Below are 16,562 nucleotides of genomic sequence, written 5' to 3' on the forward strand. Positions count from 1 at the left end.
GAGACTTGTGACTCTACTCTGAGTGTTATTAAAATGAAAGTAGATTAGATGAGCTACCAAATAAGGAGCAAGCTTATTCACCATATTAGAAACTGCGTGTAGTTTAAAGTATGTATATTTAATTTGGGAAATTCCTTTTCATTCAAAAGTTTTGTTTAGTTACAACTATGAAATGATAACAAAATTAGGAGTCAAATAGTGATTTTCCATGTTAGTCACTGATTTTCAGTGAATAATGTGGCTAATTTTTATAATTTTTTAAAAATTCTGTTTTAATGATATTAATTAAAATGTAATTTCATATTTATTGAATCTAATAATAAAAATTGGAATTCTATTTTTCTATTTTGTATGTCTTTTTAAATTTGTTAATTTCATTATATTTTTTAATAACTCATTTTTATTGTGTTTTCCAAAAATATAAGTCTGTGACTGGGCAAAAGCACACCCAAAAATTAGTCCTTAGTCACAAATGAGTGGATAATCACTGAATTACGAGGTCTTTCTGATTGCCAGTGTCCTCTTCTATAAAGTAAGAAGGTCAATACCTTAGGGGCGCCTGGATGGCTCAGGTGGTTAAGCAGCTGACTGTTGGTTTCACCTCAGGTCATGATCTCAGGGCCATGGGATGGAATGCCACATCAGACTCTATGCTCAGCACAGAGTCTGCTTGTCTCTCTCCCTCCACCCTTTGCCCCACCCCCTCGCTGCTACCCCTAACCCCTCCAACCCACATGCCATCTCTCTCTCTCTCTAAAATAAATAAAATATTTTTTATAGTGAATATTTTTTATAGTGAATATTTATTTAGTTAGTTAGTTTTTATTTTGTTATTTTATTTCTTTTCAGTGTTCCAGCATTCACTGTTTATGCACCACACCCAGTGCTCCATGCAATACGTGCCCTCCATAATATCCACCACCAAGCTCACGCAACCTCCCGCCCCCACCAAGAATGTCAAAATTTTAGAAAGATATTGTATGATTAAATGAAATCATAAGCAAGACATTCCTAGACTATAAGTCATTCAATAAATAAGAGCTCTTATTGCATATACATTTAGACTATTTTAATAAAGATATCAATCCACTATGATGCAATGTACTATTTTATATTCTTTATATGTATTAGCTCATTCAATCTCCCCACAAGACCTATGAGATGAAAAATATTATCAGCTCCATTTTATAGGTGAAGAAACTGAGGCCCAAAGTGATTGTAATAGTCAGTTTTCAGTAGGTAATGCTGTGATTAAAAAAAAAAAACTAACTTCAAAATTCCAATAGGTTATAACAATGCATACTTATTTTTCACTCACATTATATTTTGGTACTTGCTTGTCATTTTCTTTAGTTTTTCTTTACGACTCTTCTCAATGCAGATGCTAGGCTAAAGAAGTAGGCAACCCTTAGTAAGTACATATCATTTTCTTAGAAGAGGGAACGAATAAGGGAGGTAATGGAAACCTGTAACAACTCATACAGCTGCTTGCTAGGTATGGTATACATTGTGTCACATTCTACTGGCCAGAGCACACACTTGGTCAAGCCCAAGAGCAATAGGATGAGAAACATAACATCATCCTCTCATCAGAAGAGAAAATTATTATTTGGGAAGAATAATGCAATCTACCACAGTTATGCAACTTGTCAGTAGTTGTGCTACTATTCAAACATGGCAGTCTAGCAAGAGTCTACATTCTTCACCAAAACCTCCTGTCTACCTCATTTCCAAGATGGTTGAATCAAATGGTGAAAGGAAAATCCTCATAGTACTCCTCTCCTACAAGCAACATGGTATAAAATCTGGTAACTATATAGAAACCCTGAAACCAAACAAGAGGCCCTAAGACAAGTTCAAGGTCATTCAGGGCTATAGTGTTTCATCATCAATGTATCTTCAACCATAGGGAGATGCGTTACTTGGAAAGCACAGACAAGATAAATAATAAATGTTCATGTGCCAGATCTACATTAAGGACAAATGTTAGATGTAAAGCTAACTGTCTGCTAGTCTCATTCTCTTAAAAAATTTTTTTTCACTTAATTTTTCACCAAGAATATTTGTTACTATTTGTACCATCATGCTTATGGTTCCAGTGGTGATATTATTAACAATACCTGGAAGATACTGTATTAACTATATATTTTTTCACTGCCTAGAATAATATGCATAAATGATAGTGTATTTATAATTTTCTCTTTTGTATAATTCTATGTGTAGATTGTTTGCCACCTAGTGGCAGTTGTTTTCAACTCAAACATTAACATTCATGACCAATTTTAATTAGTTTGACAATGTGGGTTTGTTTTTTTTTTAAGGAAAGATTCCAAAGTCATAAAATGTTTAAAAGTGTTGACAATCACATTATTCTGCTCTAGCAAACTAAAAAAAAAAACCTTGCAAATTTGGTTCATATTTAATCCTTGACAATGACAGATGAGGCAGTGTATTCAGAAGTCATTTCCTGTTACAAGAAGAATGTAGAGAATGATAAAACGAACATTTCAATTTTTAGCAAATAATACTAAGATGTTCTTTGAATGTGGTGGCTTTCTGTTTTTCATTCAATATTGCTTAGCAAAATATACACACATAGTTGCAACACTCATAGATTTATCATATGCACATTTTGGCCTGTGTGACTTGAAGAATTTCATGGTTGTTCCTATTTGACTATTTAATACAGTCAAAATCTCATAAAATCCTGGGCAGCAGGGTTGGAATAATTCTCACAAAATTGCAAATAAAAGTGAGGTATTAATTTATGTCAATTAGACTTGCAAAAATTAGAATCTGGCCAATGAAAAATTTTGGCAAGAACATGGTATCAGGGGCTCCGGGCTGGCTGAGTCAGAAGAGCATGTGACTCTTGGTCTCTGGGCAGTGAGTTCGAGCCCCATGTTGGGAGGAGAGATGACTAAAAAAAATATTTATTTATTTAAATAAAAACTTACATAAAAGAGAATGTGGTATCATATAAAGCCTCACTCATTACTGGTAGGAATGTAGACAAGTGCAGTCATTCACACCAGCAATATAACAACACTTCAGAATATCTTATCCTATGACCCAGTATATACCTTCTCCTTGGTATGCACTCCAAAATCTCCCATGGGTCCAAGGGGATATACACAATGATCATCACAGTGCTGTTTGTCGAGGTACGAAGCTGGAAGATTTCTAGATGCCTATCACTGGGGAAGTGAATAGACAAAAATGAATGAATTTTCATGATGAACTATGATGCAATAGTTAAAAGTAACAGCTGCATATATTCAGCAACATAGTGAATCTTAAAAACAAACAAACAAACAAACAAAACCATAGTGCAGAGTGTAAAAGTTAAGACAGAAAGAAATTATGCAACATGTATCATTTTGTAAATTAATATAATATAATATATAACAATCTACAATGTACATAAATGTAAAATCCTCTAAATTTGTATCTAGTATATTTATATGCATCAGAATGACTGGATTAAAGAAAAGGAATTGGGGGATGGATACAAAAAGGAATAAGTGGAGGAACAAATTAATAACCAACGTCACCAGAAAGGGCCTTGTGAAGACCCTTGATGATGATGTCCTTTAAACTGAGGACTCAGTGCTGTTGAAGGTCAGCTTAATCTCCAAATAATAATGTTGACCGTGCCAAATTTAAGAATCGAATGTAAAAGTGATTTTTTTAAAAAAAAATAAAAAATTTCTCTCCTAAGTAAAGGAGATATTTCTCCCAGCAAGAGTAGAGGACTTACTTTAGCTAGATGATTTTTGTTTGGAGCTTATTGTAAACACACTGAAGTTATTTATATTTTGGGTTCACTGGGCACTGAAATTTTGAATATAGTTATTAAGTGGACAAAGTTTTGAGCTTAAGTGTAATAGTCTGATACAAATACTTGGTGGGGAGTAAGTGGAAAGAGAGTAAAAGCGAACAAAGATAAAAATAGAGATACTTAAAGAGAGAAATAATTTAGGTCAGCATTTCTCAAATTTGGGGAGTTTCCTCTCCCAAGGAACACCAAATGCTGGGCTCATTCCATAGAAAAAGATGGTGCTGTGAGTACCCATCTTTCACTATGCAGACACAGGGAACATGAGCACATGAGAGCCTTAAAGATTTCCCCGAGTAACCAAATGAACCTGTTGACTTCACCTAACTTAGTGCTTCTCTGACTTACTTGACTAGGCTCATCTTTGCATCTATCAAAAAAAAAAAAAAAAAAAAAAAGCCATCAACATCTGTCAAGTTTGCCATCCACAAGCACTTGGGAAAACACGAGATCAGGCAACTCCTTACCAACATTACTCCATTTTAATTTGTATTTTCTATCTCATCTGAGTTTTTGTAATGCCTGTAACTAATATCAATTTCTTTAAAAACACCCCCATACACAATGGTAAAAGTAGTACATGCTTACGAAAAATTTTTGAACAATAAAGTAGATTTTATTTCAAAAATGAGATCCTACTATGCAGCCTGAACTGTACCTCACTTTTTCCATTCAGTTAGGAGATCTTAGACTGCTCCCCCTTGTCAGTACATTCATGTTAGGTATCTTGTGTTTTTTTTAAAAAGCCACGGAGTATACCTGAGTGGGGATATACATGAGGCCTGAGAGCAGGTTTTCATACTGGGATGAGGGAGCAGGGCAAACCCAGCCCACACAGCTAGCCTATTAGGCGAGGGACCAAAGCTGCTCTAGGCTAAGGGACATGTGGATCTGGCTAGTGTGAGGGAGTCAAGAGGCAAATACAAGTAGGGTGAGGGTCAAGCTGTAGAAAAGGAAAGAAAATGAGAAGCCATGACTATTAGGAAAAAATCAGGCAGGAAGATGACATGTGTGTGGAAGTAAAACAACATTAAATACAATGTTTGACCATGTGCTATATGCCAGGAACTAGGTTAAATATTTTATGTATATTTTTTCTTTAATTCTAACTGCCCCTACACACAAATATTGTGAGATGGGTATTAATATCTCCATTACAGTGATGCAAAAGGCAAAGATTAGACAATTAGACAATTCCAACAAACAGGCAGAGGCCACAAGTCCAGCAAATGGCAGGCAGAGTTGATTGCCCCCTCCATCGGACTGGAAGGACAGGCCCCCGCTAATCACCACATAGCTCAAGGCTCAGTGGACACACGAGGCAAAGCAAGGCGATGCAATGAATCTTACCTGGGGGACCAGGCGGCATGGCTTGGGACAAGCTATTCTGGGATATTTTCAGTAGCATGGCAACAGGGGACCTCAATATTAAGAGGGGAAGGATGCCTTCATGCCCTGGCATTTCTACCTGAAGGTGAGGCTTGTTTTCCAATCTCTGTCCTGCTAAAGCCCACCAAAGAGCCATGAAACCATGTGGCTTGCAACCCTTTGAAAGTTTACATTCTTCTGATACCTTCTCTCCACTTCCTGAGCAGTATTCTCATCCTTTCTCAAAAAGTAATCACTGACCCTCCCCGTGGACACCGTCTTCAGAAAGGACTTTCTATTCTTCACTTCCTCACCACTGCAGTTCTCTTAGGTCACCGACACCACACCCCAACATGTCTCATCTCATTCCACTGGCAAGTGCCTGGAGCGGAAGTGACTTCACGTCTGTCTGGGTGGTGTTCCCCTTGCCCAGCCTGGCCCGGCGACTGGCGTGAGGATAGAGCTCAGAAATGTTTGCAGAACGGATGCTGAGGCATTTTACCGCCTTCAAGGGGGAAGAGGAGACAGGTGTGCGAGATGTGCTTCCTTGGTTTCCACGGCGATAACACGACTGGGAAGGCAAAGTAAAGAATGGATATAATGCGAAGATGATCTCCAGGAAAGAAGCTGGAAGATGTACAGCTCACTTGACAAAAGTCTTAGCTGTTAGTAGGTCAGGTATGAAGAGTCCAACCATATATATAAGTATATAGATATATGTAAATATATGTGTATATATGTCTAATATAGAATACATGTACATATTATCCTACATATGTAAAATCCATATATAAATATCTATCTAAATTATACTTTATATACCTCTCAGAAAATTACTCCTTTGTGTCGAAAAATCCAGCTATTGCTGGCATACACAGTTACAGTCATTGACATATCATGGTTTTATTTTATGAAACACTTCATCATAAATTAGTCCTTTCCATATCGAGGGAAGATTTCCAGAACAAGAAGTTCTCACAATAGAGATGTTGGTGAGTCACCCAAATGGGGTGACTCACACTCCTTTGGTTTTATAACCTTTTTAGTAATATGATAATAGTAATGCTTAATTTGTATGTGCCTCTACAGACGTCTGAAGATCACATAGGCAGCGCGGAGCAAATAGAAGCTTTAGAATCGTAATGCCAGCTATGCTCCTCCTGAGGTGTGTGCACTTGGGCAAGCTCTAAACTTTTATCTTTCTATGTGTAAAGTACCTAACTTAAACAGCTATTTTGAGGATGAAAGGGAGTAATCCACCAAAGAACCTAACTCAAACTATGTTCTCAAAAATGTGAAATGTATTTTTATCGTTTTGACTCTCTTCCCAATGATTTTGAAAATGTTAGGAGTACGCACAATAGGTCTTAACATTCAATTATTTTTTTTTTCTTTAAAGAGATTTTATTTATTTATTTGACAGAGAGAGAGATCCCAAGTAGGCAGAGAGGCAGGCGAGGGGGGCAGTGGGGGAAGCAGGCTCCCTGTGGAGCAGAGAGCCGGATGTGGGGCTCCATCCTAGCACCCTGGAATCAGGACCTGAGCCGAAGGCAGAGGCTTAACCCACTGAGCCACCCAGGTGCCCCTTAACATTCAATTAAGTTAAAGATAAATTTATATATCTTAGCCTATGCATATTGATTAGCAAAGCAAGTTAAGTTGCCCACCTAGGTGATATGGGTTAAAGGCAAGATTTGCATTCATGTTCAGTGCCAAGGGTTTGAAATGCTGTCTCTTCTGACATCCATCCTTCCCTGTGAGCCGGGCTCAGGAAAGGATGAGAGCAAGAAGCACAGAACTACATATCGTGGGAAATGGCTTCTCATGACATCTTTGCAGGGTAGACCATTTTGTGTAGCGAACAGTGAGGCACAGAGATGCTGAGTGAACTTGCCCAAGGTTATAACAAAGCTAAAAAGCATGAGTGGACAAAATTGGAAAGCTAGTATTTTATATTCCAGAAGTCTCTATTGTTTCCTGTTATTGTTGTGACTTGTTTGACTTCCTACAGTTCATATGCTGTAGTGATTTGCAACAATAAAGGGAAGAAGGGAAGACAGAGTGAAGGCCTGTTGGAGCCAGAATATTCCAATTCAACCAACATTTACTGAGTCCAACTGCTAATGGCAGCTCTAAATGTTTCTTCCATTCCACTCAATCCTTCCCTTACTCTTCTTGCTGATTACTGAAAACCTACCACTGAAATTAAATCTTTGGATTAATGGTTTGTTCCTTGTTAAAATGCAGAGTTGTGGGTTTTTTTTTTTTTCTCCTATCGGTATCAGTTTTTTTTTCCCCACCATTCTAGTAATTTGTGCCTTATAGTGAATGAGCTTGCCAGAGCCTTGCTGCATTTTTATAATGATGAGGAAGAAAATGTCAAGGACAGTAAAAAAAAAAAAAAAGAAAAAAGAGGCTGCATAGATGCTTCGTGCAGGTCACAGGACACCCTGACTTGATTCTCTGCTTAACGAGGCTGATTTAGTTCCTTAAAGCCATTCAGGAAAGGGTGTGGTACACATACGTGGTAGAAGATGGTGCAGTTGCTAAAATCCCATTTTTGAAGAAAATTTAATATCGTTAATTTAAAATAGGAACAAAAATTGTGCTGATTTCTAATTTTGTAACACATGTGCATGCTTTTGTGTGAGTTTGCATGCGTTCGTGTGTGTAAATGTGTGTGTGTGTGTGAGAGAGAGAGAGAGAGAGAGAAAAGATAGTATTTTGGCCAGGTCCGTCTATGTGTCTGTGTGTATGTGTGTGCGTGTGTGTTCCCATGTGTGTGAGAGAGAAAGACAGAGATAGAGAGATAGGAAGACTGAGATGGTATTTTGGCTGAGTCAGAGGTGAGATATGAGCCTGGCTGGTGGCATTCAACCTACCCCCTGCAGAGGTCCTTTGTGAGCTTGGGGCAAACAAGCCTCTGTCTCTCAGAATCTTCCAGGAGCTGTTGCTGCTGTTTCTTTTATTTCCTGACAAAATAGAAATAGAAGCACTTCAAAGTGTACAGAGGTTGAAAATAAAAGGGCTCTGAGATCATCTACTTCCTGTCTATATCACAGGAGTAAACTTAACATTTCTGGCTGTGGTTTCCTGAAATATTGCGTTCTTGTGTGACCATGTAACCCACCTCCATCATTTTTTTTAAAGATATATGGAATTATGGGGCACCTGGGTGGCTCAGAGGGTTAAACCTCTGCCTTCCGCTCAGGTCATGATCCCAGGGTCCTGGGATTGAGCCCTGCTCTCTCCTCAGCAGGGAGCCTGCTCCCACCCCCCCCCTGCCTGCCTCTCTGTTACTTGTGATCTCTCTCTCTGTCAAATAAATAAATAAAATCTTTTAAAAAATATATGGAATTATATTGTTCTGTCTCATTTCATTTGCGACTTCATATACTTTAAACAACCTTCCATATCAGTATTTATTTTATTTTTTAAAAATGGTATAATGTTCTCTACTCTGTAAAGGCCAAGCCCTCCTCCAAGCACTTTGCAAACACTGCCTTGTTTAATCCTCATCACAATGTAAGGGATGGGGATTGTTCTTGTGTCTACTTTGCAGATAAGCAAAGTGAGTCATACAGAGATTACGATACTTGCTATAGAAAATCCGAGCTCTAAGTGGTGGGGCCAGAATTCAAATTCAGATATGGTTCCAGAGTCTGCACTAAGGCACTAAGCCTCTGGGAACTACTCATAATCACTAAACTAAGCTGCTGCTTGGCATGCATAGTGTATCATGTATCTTGTCATATATATATATATATATAAAATCCTTCTTAACCACTGAGCGATATTTCATTGTATGAATGACCACAATCTGTAAATCTAATCTCCTACATATAAGTAGCTAGGCTGTTTACAGATTTTTATTATACAAATTGTTACAAAAATAATTTATCCTCTATCTCTGTGCAAATGTGCAATATAGCCTCAGTGTAAGTGCTTAACAGTGATATTGCAAGATCAAAAGGCAAATCCTTTGAATATTTAATAAATAATGCCAAATTATTTCACAAAAGTTTGCACCAAAGTTTCTCTTGTTAACGGTTTCTGAGAATGCTTATTTCCCTTACATCCTTTTACTTGCCAATTTATCAATAGGGAAGAGAGGAAGCTGAGCTCAGATTCTCACTATTTTAAAAACCGAAAGTGAGACTGGGTATATTTTTGTATGTTTATGGAACAGTAGTATTTTCTATTTTATTCTATGCTTTTTATCCCTTACCAATTTTTCTAGTGAGTTTGTTTTTTTCTTATTGATTACCATGTGCTTTTTGTTTTTTAAGGTTATTAGCCCTTGTCTGTCATATGTAGTGAATATATATTTCCCTAGATTGGAAGAAGTCAGTTTCAGCTAAGTGAGCATTATGGAATCAGTGGTCTGGAAACTTTTGGCAACGAGGCATCCATATGAGCAGTAAGACATAACGAGGGAATTAGTCATGGTAACCTTAGAGTAAAGAACACAGTTCATGGCGGGAACTCGGTATATACGCAATAATGCAACTTGGTGAATCTTCCCAGAAGGACCATGTCATGAGGTTCATCTCGGGAAAAATTGAGCTTCCAACCAATCAAGTGCATTGTAGGAAGCTCAGCACACTCAACTTTGAAGTAATTTTACTTTTTAAGTAGGCTCCACACCCACCATGGAGCCCAAGGCAGGGCATGGACCTACAATTCTGAGATCCAGACCTGAGCTGAAATCAAGAGTTCGAGGCTTAACTGACTGAGCCACGCAAATGCCCCTCAACTTGGAGGGATTTTTAATAAAAATGACACTTATTCTCAGTGACAGCCCAGAACAGTGGTGAGGCACACACTTCCGGGTTAGTTGGCCTGGAACCAAACTGGAATGTTAATATAATTAACTCTGAGCCAATTATATAGTCTCTGCGTGTCTCAGTTTCTTCATTCGTGGTTGGTGGGAGGAGGGTAGCACCTGCCCCCAAGATGTGAGGATGATGTGATGCTGTGTGTGAACTGCCTACGTGGAGAGCTTGCCCAGAGTGAGTGCTCATCCGCGGCATATCCTGTGTGGAGACCACATACTGAGGAGAACTACACCAAAGCATTAGCAGCAGATGTCTCTCACAGGTGACATAGTGGGAATTTTATTTTCGTTTTTAACTCGTCTGCATTTTCATTAACGAATGTATACTTTTGCCATCTGCATAAAATATTACTTTTAAGAACCCATTCCCTCCTTGTTTATAAACCTCAGCCAACTAAGATTCCTCTCATGTTCCTCAGATCTATCAATCATATCTAGCTAGCTAGCTATCCAGCCATGACCTTTTTCCTCAAAGAATTTAAAGTAGCATACAGCAAATATTTAGAGGAAATTAGGAATTATAAATACTGAAGTAAAAACGGATCCAGGAGATAAAGAAAAGAACATGACGTGAAAACACATGTAAGCATATCCTAAAATCCAACAGAGCTGTCATATTTTATTTTGCCTCTGAGCTTCCAGGAAGACAAAGCAAAAAAAGAAATAAAAATCTTGTTTTCTTTAGAAGGGGAAAAAAAAAAAGATGTCTGAGGGAGAAGAGCTTTCCTCACATGAAGAGCCAGTTGGAGAGAAGGCCGGCAGTACTCTCCGAAATGATGCCTCATAGTAGTATTTCTTGAAATGGCTCTTAGTGAAAAGCAAGGTAATAACATGGGTCAGTAAAATAACATGGCCCTAGCCCCTGACTTTAGGACAGTCAGACATGATTGGAATTAGAATATATAGTGAAATGGAGACATTGCTCATTCTTGAAATGAACCCCTTTGTTGCGGGAAGTTCAGAAACGCTTCGCCATCAAAAACGGGGATTGAGAGGTAATTTATGGCTCCCAATCACTTTGCATATTTAGAAAACACTTCAAATTGATGAGGTGCTATCCTCATCAGACTGTTTGATGTTAAAATTTAGTTATTGCTCTGATTTCCCTACATTGTGTGTTTTTACATCTGAAATTTAAAATAATCCCCAAGTTTACTTAGGTATGTTAAAAAGCTACCCCTTTTAACATTTGGATTGAAACAAATAATCATAAATTGCAACCACTTCAATAACTCATCTTAAAAATGAGCATCACAATATTTTGGAGAAAAATCTCTTCTCTAAAAAGTGGGGGCAAGGAGGATTGATTTTTTCCAAGAATGGTTTTGTTTCTTTATCTTATTAATATACATCTAAGAAAAACTGCAACTCCCTAAACTATCACAAATTTGAGATAGCGATTGATTAATTTTTGCATCTTTGGTATGGTGGATGATAGATGGATACATAGATAGGGAATATAGATAGAGCTCTTTTGCATATATTTTATTGCTTGTCACCCTTTCATGAACTAAAATAACGGAGCATTTTAACATCTTGTATGTTTTACGTATTATTCCTTGACATGGAAGACTCTTCCACCATGAAAATACCATAGCCTGTGCAAGGCCATATCTGAATTTATGTTTATTTAATTTTGCTTTTATCACACGAGAACTAAAGTAATTGCATATTTGGTAATAAACTTAGGATACTAATAAAAATTCTTTTTATACAAAAGTCTTGCTTGTTAGTCCGGCTCACCACTGGAAGCAACTGAAGGAGCTCTCCAGGCTAAATCACATTGTCATGAGGTTTTTCTGCCTCTCTAATAACTAAGCTCCCTTAGAGGAGGACCCAAATGGAGACACACAATGATAAATTTCAACACTGTAGTCGATCGCCTCATCTGAATTTTCATTCAACAGAATGACTGATGTGACTCAAAATAACTTTGAAAAACCAAGATAAGAAATTTGAGGCTCTCGTGACATTTGCAACGTATTTTAAGAGCTAACTGAATATAATTAAATCATCAATAAAAACAGCTCTTTTCGTGTTTTTCTGAAAGCAGATCCCAAATGAGAAGATAAAGAGGAAATGAAGGCCTCCGTAAGTAGAAAAAAGTTATTCAGAAAATAAAGATCAAGCCATGAGAATGAAAAAAATCATTACTGCTAGAAAGACATTGAGTTACACTAGTGCGCAAAGAGAAGCAATAAAAAGATTAATCTCCAAAGGATTCCTAAACCGCGTGAATGGAAGGGTCTTAAGTAATAAATTTCTGCCACGTTATGATGAATATGGATTATTGACAGCCAACAGGTAGTGGGTGTTTACCATAGGACAGGCAAGAACTCTATAACTGAATTCTCACGTGAACTGTCAGAGGTAGGAGCTGTTACTTTTCATGTTTTATAGATGAGGACACTGATGCACAGAGAAGTTAGGCAAATTTCCCGAAGTCACGTGATTAGTAAGCGGTAGGCAGATGGGACTTGAACCTGCAATCAGGCTTCATAGTCAAATACCTTATCACCATATAGGCTCAGCTGGCTCATATCTACATTCATTAGTGGTCTTTGCTTATCATAAATATAAGTTGCTACATGACAGTGAAGGAACTGCAGACCAGAAAGGGTAAGGGAATTATCCCAAGTCTTTGAGTTAGTTAGTAGTCAAGCCAAGAACGCTGGTTTCCCCGTCCACTGTGCTCCTCAAACTGTGCTGCCTCCCAGTTATGTGATATATGAAGAAAGCCAGAAAGTTAATTTAGAAAGATAATCTGTGGCAAAATGACCACAGAATAATTAAACATGACCAAAGTGATTTAATCATTTCAATTTACATTTCCTGTGTGAGGGCTTCTGTCCTGCCATGGTGCCACCCCTCCACCCCCAGTTTTCTATTCAGCAGGGCATTTTAAAAAGTCTGAAGATACTGACTTAAGTTTCTTAGACACATATAATTCTGCCATAGTTCTGAGTTATGGCCACGGAGAGGACGCAATTTTAGCTCACTTGTGAATGATGTTATTAGAAGCATGCTATTGTTTGGATCATAGATTAAGAAGGTAGGAATCTTCTGAGCTATTCATCTGACATCTTTTATTAATTTTAAATTAACCTAGAAATTAAACTGAGTTACTTTTATTAGAAAAAAATTGGTTTGATAATTATCTGAATAGTCACTAGTCTATGTTTTATTCTTAGGTCATGTCTTGAGTTGCTTGTATAACCTTCAAAAATTCCATAAATCTCTCCCAGTCTTAAGATAAAAATTATGAAGCTTAATTTTATCCTGCTTTCTGCTACTTAGCACTGCCCAATGGTGCTCTTATGTGTAATGTGTTCTCCTAAGATAAAAAGCTTTTGCACAGCAAAGAAAACAGTTGGCAAAAGCAAAAGAAAACTGAGAGAATGGGAGAAGATATCTGCAAATGTCTTATCAGAAAAAGGGCCAGTATCCAAAAAAATCTATAAAAAACTTATTGAACTCAACACCCACAGAACAAATAATTCAATCAGTAAATGGGCAGAAGACATGAACAGACATTTCTCCAAAGAAGACATCCAAATGACCAACAGACTCATGAAAAAATGTTTAACATCACTCAGCATCAGGGAAATACAAATCAAAACTACAATGAGATACCACCTCACACCAATCAGAATGGCTAAAATTAACAACTTAGGAAAGGACATGTCGGTAAGGATGCAGTGAAAGGGGAACCCTTTTGTACTGTTCGTGAGAATGCAAACTGGTGTAGCCACACTGGAAAACAGTATGGAGGTTCCTCAAAAAGTTGAAAATAGAGCTACCCTGTGACCCAGCAATTGCACCACTAGGTTACATACCTGGGGAATGTTTATAGCAGCAACGTCCACAATAGCCAAACTATGGAAATAGCCTAGATGTCCATCAACCCATCAAAAGATGAATGGATGAAGCAGATGTGGTACATACACACACACACACAGGAATACTACTCAGCCATCAAAAAATGAAATTTTGCCATTTGCTATGAGTGGATAGAACTAGAGGATATTATGCTAAGCGAAATAAGTCTTAATCGGGGAAAGATAATTATCATATGATCTCATTCATATGCAGAATTTAAGAAACAAAAGCAAGGATCATAGGGGAAGGAAGGGAAAACTAAAACAAGATGAAATCAGAGAAGGAGGCAAACCGTAAGAGACTCTTAATCATAGGAAACAAACTGAAGGTTGCCGGAGGGGAGGGGAGTGGGGGTATGGGGTAACTGAGTGATGGACATTAAGGGGCACACGTGATGTAATGAGCACTGGGTGTTATATACAACTGATGAATCACTAACTCTACCTCTGAAACCAATAATACACTCTAATTAACTGAATTTAAATTTTTAAAAAAGGAGAAAAAGATGGTATGAAATAAGCAGAGAAAACGGACAAAACATGGCTGCACACATTGCCAATTTTAACTGGGCTTTTCCCTCCTTCTCCCAAATTCTAGGCCCCAAGTATTGTCCCTGTAAGACCCACTGAGGCAAGAACTGGGTCTAAAGGTTTGAAAATAGCCTCACCTTGCCTGTACTGCTGGTTATCAGTTTTACAGTCTTTCTAGAGGAACACTCAGTACCCCATGGATGTCTGGAAAATGTGCAAACCCATGGGCCCAGAAATTCCATTTTTAATGATCGACCATATGCAAAGATTTATTCATAAACACAAAAGAATCCATATCACAGCATCATTTAAAATAGTACAAGAGCAACGGTTCCAGCCACAGTCTTATGTGGTCAATCCAGCAATTAAGGATTTGTTAAGGTGAATGAGACTTCCATACCATGTGTGGTATGGAAACACAGATTAGTTATTGGGACATGGAAATGTTAAGAAGAAGTTTACAGAATTTGAGTTCAGGTACAAACCAGTTATAAAATAAATAACTTGTGGGGATGTTATGTACATTTGTGATGACTATATGTTAATAGTCATGTATTGCAATTTGGAAAGCTGCTAAGATGGTAGATCGTAAGAGTCCTCATCACAAGAAATATTTTTTTGTAGTTGTGTGTGTGATGGATGTTAATTAGACTTATTGTAGTGATCATTTCACAATATGTACAAATATCAACTCCTTATGTTGTACACCTGAAACTAATGTAATACATCAATTATACCTTAGTAAAAGTTACAAAATATAATCTCTATTATTACAAAACAACAACCAAAACCATTACATTAATACTCTGAAATTTAACCAAGATTATATCTGAGGGGTGAAATTTTGCATAGATTTTTACATTCTTCTTTGTGAATATCCAAGTTCCCCTAACTTCCTAAATGAATTTGACACATTTCCTGGTCTTATTTCTTTCTAAGTCCTGACTCTAAGTTACCATTAAATTTGGCTTCTATATCCTCTGCATTCCCACCCCAGCCAGGCACTGTTGCCCTTGCACCTGTCCTAGGCAATGAGGACCCATCCCTCTCTTGCTTGCTCTCAGTGTGACCTGTTTGGTTTGGATTTGGTTTTGGTTTCTGTTGTTTCATCATTCTTCTGTTGGTAAGGCCAAGGGGAAATCCTGAAAGAAGTCTTTTTTTCTTTTCAGTAGTCTCTGAGCATCTTACTCATTGCTGTGAGTTAAGTGATTAATAATTTATTCAAAGCAAAACTTTGGAGCAACTGAAAAATAAGAAAAATCTTTCTCAAATCATTTTTACTAGCACTATATATGTCAGGTACAGTAAGTCATGGGGCTGACCAGGTCCGTGAATGACCATTTACATTAACATTGACTAAGAGACTGGTGAATATAATAATAAAACTTTCTCCAAAATCTCTTTCTTACATAATAAATGTGCTGCCCCAAATGACCAGGCATGAAGATCAAAGTGATCTTGCAATTGAAAGAAGGGACAAAATCTTCTTGTAAACCAAGTACCTATTTTTAAATTTTCTGATGGGTAAGTTTAAATCTCAAATGTAGTATTAAACATTTAATGTCTTAGAGAAGGGCACTGTCGTGCTTGGAGGAAATTTTGTTTATCTGAATAGCTTCAGTTTTGCGTGGGTTCAGTTTCATGCAATCAGGTTTCACTTCCTGTAATAGATCATTATTTTTTTAGCCCATGATGAAGAAACTATGTGAATTTATACCATAGCAATTAGTTCAAGCTGGCTCAATTTCATTAGTATATCAAGTGTTATCTCACCTGAGGTTTTTATGCAAAACTTCATATTTTCCAGGAATGTCATTGCTATCTTCAAACATAAATATCCTGTGTTGGCACAAAACATTCTATGTAAATTTGTATCTGTTCAACTATGCTCTGCTGAGTTGTTGGATTCAAGAGCCATTATGGTTGAATTTCACAAGAACACCAGGCTAGAAATGTAAATACAGAGCTTACGGACTTGTTTATGGAACACCTGTCTGCAACACGGCAGTCTCAAAGGGTGTGGTTGAATGGTTCCTTTCATGAATTTTGAATATGCCCAACTCTGTAACAGAGTATCTGTTATAAATCCAGGGGTAGTTTGGTCTCATTT

The sequence above is a fragment of the Mustela putorius genome, unplaced genomic scaffold (genome assembly GCF_011764305.1).
Source record: "Mustela putorius furo isolate JIRA1106 unplaced genomic scaffold, ASM1176430v1.1 tig00003863_pilon_pilon_pilon, whole genome shotgun sequence".
NCBI classification, from domain to species: Eukaryota; Metazoa; Chordata; class Mammalia; order Carnivora; family Mustelidae; genus Mustela; species Mustela putorius.